General features: G+C 36.0%; 1 non-coding gene across 1 annotated transcript; it reads left to right on the plus strand.

The window, feature by feature from the left end:
- The first annotated feature begins 3,639 nt into the window (after nucleotides 1-3,639).
- LOC128281509 (small nucleolar RNA R71) lies at nucleotides 3,640-3,746 on the plus strand. The gene has a single exon (XR_008271729.1). It is a non-coding gene; the product is annotated as a small nucleolar RNA R71 (small nucleolar RNA).
- The last annotated feature ends 3,971 nt before the right edge of the window (nucleotides 3,747-7,717 follow it).

The raw sequence follows: 7,717 nt of genomic DNA on the forward strand, positions 1-7,717 counted from the left end.
GCTTTTTGATGTTAAAAACTTGTGAGTTCCAATTCAAAGTAATATCTAAACTTTAGGGAAAAAACCTAAGATTTTAATATCTTAAAAATCAACTTATCATGCTTGATTCTCTAATGTCTTAAAGTTTAAACAATCAATGCATAATTGCCTACGTTTTAATTCAAGATATATCAATCAAAATCATAAATCAATCAAAATTTATCCTAAATATGATATGAGATCTTTTTCAAGAGAACAAGGCAATCATTCAGGGATTTTCTGATAATGAAATAAATATCCCCCCACGCTTAAGATGTACATTGCCCTAAATGTAAAAAGATAGATATTAGAGTATAAAAATAAGATAGGGAGAGAAGTGAAACTTCCTGTATGATAAATTCCTCGAACTAGAGTTTTGGAGAGTGATCGGTTCGAGAGTGGAGGAGGATACTCCGGTGGTCGTAGAGGTTCATTAGGCCATAAGTCCTAAGCCAAAAGAATATTATATCTAGTGGTAGCTATGGTCGTGGTCGAGCGGGACATGGCAGTATTGGAGAACCTTTCCTGGTGGAGTTTTAGTTCCTATGTAATGATGAGCTTAAGAGCTTTATATAACTGTGATAAAATTAGGAACTTTTTAGGAGATATTAGAAAGTATAAGGATTCGAAAAGAAATAGTCGTAATAAAGAGAAAATAAAATTCTAAAATCTAACAAAAATAAGAGAAATAGTTTCAATAATAAGTAAGAACAGAAAATAATAAATAAATATTTCTAAACATCTTCATCACTGGATGGTTCGTGAGGTGGGACTGGAGATGGGATGGGTAGATGCTGACAAATCTGCTGTAGAGTAGCATCAATGTTGTCAAATTGTTAAACACACTGAAGCTCAAATCGGGTGAGGTCCGCAGAGATGTTAGCATATGAAGCTGCCACATGAACTGGACGAGAAGGTGGTGGTGGCTAAGAATAGGGATCAAGGAGTGGAGAAGGGGAGATTTTGGCTAGCGCTTTGGAAAGGAAGAAAAAAATGAACAGTGATTTGCTTATGTAGAGGAGGGCCACACAGCCTAGGGTCATGCCCGTGTCCTTATGAGGTTGAGCCCGTGTGTTTCGAATTTTGTAATTTTAGGTCGTGCTTGGCTACTATTCCACGCCCGTGTTTCTTGGGCGTGTGTGGTACACGGCTATATTGCACGGTCGTGCCTAGCTGTGTTCGCTTCTCCCCCGCCCATGTTGAGGTACCATGCCCGTGTATTGTTGTTTACGGCTTAACAGTACGGGCGTATCTCACACCCGTGTCGAAGAAACAGAATCGAGCCTTGTCCTTGGCATGCCCGTGGGTTTCCATTCCCATGCCCATTTATGTATCAAATGCACCCACGGCCATGTCACACGGCCGTGGGGATTTATCGCATCCCGTGTTTTAGGGAAATCATTTTCCCTATTTTCGCACGGCCGTATCGTACGACCGTGTTTCCCTTCGTGTTGGTGCACACGGCCTTAAGCACGACCGTGTTACAGCCCGTGTGGTGCTGGGAACCTGTGCTTCAAATACTCTGTTAGTTACCTAAATGTTTAAAATTTGAATTTAAAATAATTTAAAATGGTTATTACTCGAGTTGCCTCCCGAGAAGCGCTTGTTTATAGTCTAAGCTCGACTTACCTCTCCGTTGAATGATCATGGTGGTTCGAGGAGTTCATACTCCTCATTCTTATTGTCAGTTTTAAAATAAGGTTTTAAACGGGTGTTGTTTACCTTAAAAGTGTCGAACTTGGGATGACTTACCTCCACTGTACCGAATGGAAAAATACTAAGTACCGTAAGAGGGATTTCCTCATTTGGTGTGGTAGTGACAATGTGAGGATCAACAGCACCTAGTAAGACTGTATCGCCGACCTTAAGTTTATTAGGAGAGGTATCCAGCTTGTTTTTGCGTAATTTTGGTTTATCATGTGTTCTCGGTTTGTGTTCTCGCCATTCATCTTGCTCCTCTATCCGTAGTCTTCGTTCTTCATGGACGTCTTTGTTCTCTTCATGATAGTAGCGCACTGTCTCTGTTGAATTGGTTCCAGGAAGTTCCTGCAAGGATAATTAAATATTAGTTTTATCATCGACAGTTTTTATAGCATTATCTTGAGTCTTAGAGGTTTTGACTGAGTCGCATGCTTGGAGTGTTACTGCGTCGTCACCTGCACGAAGTGTTAGCTCTCCTGTGCCTACATTAATAATGGTTCTGGCAGTTGCTAAAAATGGTCGTCCTAAAATTAAAGGTACCTCGTTATCCTCATCTATATCTAAGACAACGAAGTCTACTAGGTAAATAAATTTATCAATTTTAACGAGAACGTTTTCAATAATACCTTAGGAAATCTAATTGTTCTGTCAGCCAATTGTATGCTCATCTTAGTATGTTTGGGTTTATCGAGACCTAGTCGTTTAAACATTTTATACGGCATAACATTTATCCTTGCCCATAGATCAGCTAAAGCATTATTCACAGACAAACTACCAATTAAGCAAGGAATTGTAAAACTCCCTGGATCTTTCAATTTGTTAGGTAGCTTATTCTTTAGAATAGCTGAGCAGACTGCATTGAGTTCCACATGCGATGTAGCGTCTAATTTTCTTTTATTGCTCAGAAGTTCCTTTAAGAATTTTGCTGAGTTGGGCATCTGCGATAGAACTTCAATAAAGTGTAAGTTAATATGTAATTTTTCTAAGAGTTTGACAAACTTACCGAATTGTTCTTCTGTTCTGTCTTTCGTCATCACTTTAGGATATGGGACACGAGGTTCATGATTCGTACTTACCTGTTTGGGATTATTATTGTTTACCTCTTCTAGTCCTTTGTTCATCGCGTTGTCTTGCTGTAATTCTGGCTCAGGTGTAATGAATCCTTCCTTATCTTGAGTACTAATTGCATTGAGGTGTTCCCTCGGATTAGGTTTAGTATTACTGGGTAAGCTATCTTGTGGTTGTTCAGAGATTAGTTTGGACAGCTGGCCTATCTAAGTTTCGAGTATTTGGATCGATGCTTGTTGATTCTTAAGTGCTGTCTCGGTATTTTAGAAACGGGTTTCTAACACCGAGATGAATTTAGAAAGCATCTCTTCAAGTTTTAGTTTCTTCTCTTGTTGATTAGGTGGCTGTTGAAAACCCTGAGTATTTTGTGGCTTTTGATTCCCTTGACCACCCCAGTAGAAATTTGGGTGGTTCCTCCAACCTGCATTATAGGTATTACTGTATGGGTTATTTTGAGATCAGAAGTTATTGTTACCCATATAGTTGACTTGTTCTTCTTCAGTTGTAGGATTGAAGGGTTGGTATTTTGTATTCACACCTCATCCGCTTGAGTCACACCTCATTACTGGATGTACCTGCGTAGAACCAAGTAAACCATCAATCTTTTTATTGAGAAGTTCTACGTGATTAGAGAGCATGGTGACTGAATCGATGTTATAAACGTCGGCTGTTTTTGTTGGCTTTGTCCTCATAACTTGCCACTGATAGTTATTCAGTGACATGTCCTCTATAAATTCATAGGCATCTTTCGATGTTTTATTGTTGATGGTTCCGCCAGCAGCTGCGTCAATCATTTGTCTTGTCGAGGGATTCACACCATTGTAGAACATTTGCACTTGAAGCCAAAGTGGCAACCCATGGTGAGGGCACCTTCTCAGTAAGTCCTTGTATCTCACCCATGTATCGTAAAGTGTTTCTAAATCTATTTGCACAAAAGAAGAGATATCATTACGTAATTTAGCCGTTTTAGTTGGTGAAAAATATTTTAGTAAAAATTTCTCGGTCATTTGTTTCCAAGTAGTGATAAACCCTCGTGGTAATGAGTTCAACCATTGTTTAGCTTTGTTTCGTAGTGAAAAAGGAAATAACCAAAGACGAATAGCATCATCAGAAACGCCATTGATTTTGAATGTATTGCAAAATTCAAGAAAATTCGCCAAGTGCGTGTTGGGATCCTCATCCTGCAAACCATCAAACTGAACAAACTGCTGTATCATCTGAATTGTGTTAGGTTTTAGTTCAAAATTATTCGCAACAATAGCAGGTCTAACTATACTAGACTCAGTTCCTATTAAAGAGGGTTTAGCATAGTCATACATAGTACGTGGAGTAGGATTTTTATTAGCTGCAATTGCAGGAGGCAACTGATCGCTTGGGTTTTCGGCCATCTCTTCGGTTGGGGGTTGAGTATTGTCTTCTTGCTCATTCTCCGTGTATCTTAAGCTACGCCTTATTTCTCTTTGATTTTTACGAATTGTACGATCAATTTCTTCATTAAAAAGTAGTGGTCCCAGCGGGTTTCTTCTAGTCATAAACTATAAAAACCTGCCAAGAGAAAGAAAAAGTAAATTAATAAATAGTAAAATAAAATAAAATTTGCAAGAAAAATAAATGGCTAAAGTAATAAAAATTTAGTGTTCCTAATATTTCAGTTCTCCGGCAACGGCGCCAAAAACTTGATCGCGTGATTCGTAACAAGTAACAAATATTTATAATAAAGATCAAACCTAGACTAACTATTATCACGACGAAAAGGCAAGCGCACCTATCGAACAATAGTATAGTAATGGTAAGACCGGGATATCGTACCCAACGGAACCAAAAGTACTAGTAATAACTATCTTTTTTATTATCTAGCCTAAGAATAAAAAGGGTTTGTTTTAATTAACTAATTATTAAAACTAAGAACACACAGAGAAAAGAATTGGGGAATTGCTTTTGGGAAAATCGATTGACTTGAGACAATACCTAGGGAAAAATCCACCTAGACTTTACTTGTTATTCTAGCTTCGAATCAGACGATTTATTCATTTAACTTGTTCCATAGAGATCCCTACGTTATGTTATTATCCTTATTCAAGACTAATAACGTCTAATCCCTAGATTGAATAACCGAGACTTTTCTCTAATTAACACTCTATGGTTGCATTAACTCGATCTATGGATCCCCTTATTAGGTTTCACCCTAATCCGGCAAAATCTTGTCACCCTATTTCTAGGCGCGGAATCAACTCCGCTTAATTATGACAAATGTACTCTTAGACAGGGTCTATTCCTCCTCTGAATAAGAGCGTGTCTTGAATCAGTATCCTGGGATATCAAAACAAGAATTAAGAACACTTAATTAAGAACAAGTTAAATATTTATCATACGATTCAGAAAATAATAACAAGATTCATCTTAGGTTTCATTCCCCTTAGGTATTTAGGGGTTTAGTTCATAACTAAATAGGAAAACATCTCAGAAGAATAAAGAATACAAAACATAAAGAAAAGCCAAAACTCCTGAAGGGAAATTGAGGAGAGATCTTCAGTCTTGATGATGAATCCAGCTTCCGAGATTGATCAATCGGCTTCCTTAGGGTAATTCCTTACCCCTCTTCTTTCTTCCCCTTTTTCTTCCTTCTACAGGGTGTATTTATAGGCTTTAGAATGCCCAAGAGCCCTCAAAATTAGCCTTTTCCGAATTGGACTCAACTTGGGCTCGGCAGGGACATGCCCGTGTTCGATTACTTCAGGCCGTGCTCGAACCTGCCAAATTGCCACAGCTATGTGATCTACCCGTGTGAGGAGGTCCAGGCCGTGTTGATTTCGTGCTTTGGCCCATTTTCTTTGTTTTTGGCCCGTTTCTCGTTCCTTTTTCTCTCATATGCTCTCCTAAGTATAAAATATGAAATTAAAGCATTAGGAGCATCGAATTCACCAATTCTAATGGAAAATCATCCATAAAATGCATTAAACATGGGGTAAAAATATGTATAAATTACGGTTTATCATTCATTATCTATTATAACTAACACATTCAAACTACATTGCATACTTAATCGTTCATTCTATTACATTATCAAATCAACCCCTTTACATGCCATATAAATCAAAAAGTTGTTTAACAAAATCTACCAGAGTAAATCTGGATAGTGTGATCCTCGATGTAGATCCGATCCTCTGAATGTATATACGTTAATCTACAAGATAAATAAACATACACAAGTAAGCTTATAGAAACTTAGTAAGCTCACAGGAATAGAAAATAAATCTTACCAAACATTTAACAATAATCATATATTATACAATTTACTAATTCCTCTTGTTAATCAAAAAATCCATGATAAGTTCACTTATTTGGATTCAATGTCACATAATAATAATTTTTTTATTCTATTGGGCCCATTTATCACTTACCTTTCTTATCCAATTTAGGGAACAATTACGGAATTGAGTACTTCGTTATCACAATGCCATAGTAAAACTATGGTCTTGTACATAGTCACATGTCACACACCGAAGCTGTAGCCCAACCATGGTCTTACATAGTCACAAATCACACTGATGTCATATCTCAGATATAGTCTTACACAGAAGCACATATATAACCGATGCCATATCCCAGATATGGTCTTATACGGAAAATAATATCTCATCACACTGATGCTATAGTCTAGCTATGGTCTTATAATGGAGCACATGTCACATGTTTCCATGGTCTAACCATGGTCTTTTCTGTCAATTCATCTTGAACACAAAACGAAAGTACCCAATTCTATCGTCCCACTTAGTTTGCACTTTTACTCAAATATTATTTCACAATTATCACGGTTTAATGACATTCATGTACCATAGTATACTACGACAAGTATGAAATTTACCTACCAAAACATTGAATTTAGCCAAATGAACTTACCTGGACTAATTTGCAAAAGTTGTAGAAATTCAGGGACTATTCTTGCAATTTCTCCTTTCTACGATTCACTTCGTTTTCTTGATCTATAATTATAAAATCATTCCTTCATTAGCATCTATTTCAATTCTATTCTACTTCACAATTTATGCCCTTTAATTTTCACAATTATACTATTACCCTAAACATTTTAGTTTTTACAATTTAGTCCCTGCTTAATTTATTCATCAATTGAGCTAATTCCTCTCAAATAACACTTTATCAAGACATTATAAACTAGTTCAAAGCCTTTAACATGTAAAATTTCAACACAAAACCCTAATTCCAACAACTTTCACAATTAGATCTTAAAAATCAATTCCTATAAAAATCTCTTCATAAAATCATCATATAATAAAATTAAAACCCCAATTCCATGATAAATCATCATAAAATTTCAGCACTTATTCATGGAAACTTTCAAAATTACCTATGAAATCAAAAACTAATGAATTAAACAAGTGGACCTAGTTGTAAAAGTCTCAAAAACACAAAAATTACAAGAAATAATAAAAAATTGAGCTTACATGTTGTAAAAATATGAGAGACCAGCTTGAAAGAACCCTTTCAATGGTGTTTTTGCTAGAAAGGATGAAGAAAATGAAGAAAACTCTAGATTTCCTAATTTAATCCAATTTTTAACTATTCAATTTTAACTAAATTGCCAATTTACCCTTAGTTCCCACCATTTCTCAGCTAATATTTACCTAACCATCCAGCCCATTTTATTTCGGGTCAAATTGCTCTTTAAGTCTCTCTTATATATTATTTAAGCTATTTAATCACTTCCCATAATTTTACATCTTATTCAATTTAGTCATTTTTATTCAATTGTCTACTGAAATGTTAAAATTTCTTAACAAAACTTTAATACTAACTTAGTAACATTCCATAAATATTTCTAAAAATATTTATGGCTCAGTTTAGGAATTAGAGGTCTCGATACCTTGTTTTTATCTTATTTTATCTAAAAATTTCCTTTAATTCACAATTT

The sequence above is a fragment of the Gossypium arboreum genome, chromosome 1 (genome assembly GCF_025698485.1).
Source record: "Gossypium arboreum isolate Shixiya-1 chromosome 1, ASM2569848v2, whole genome shotgun sequence".
Classification (NCBI taxonomy): Eukaryota; Viridiplantae; Streptophyta; class Magnoliopsida; order Malvales; family Malvaceae; genus Gossypium; species Gossypium arboreum.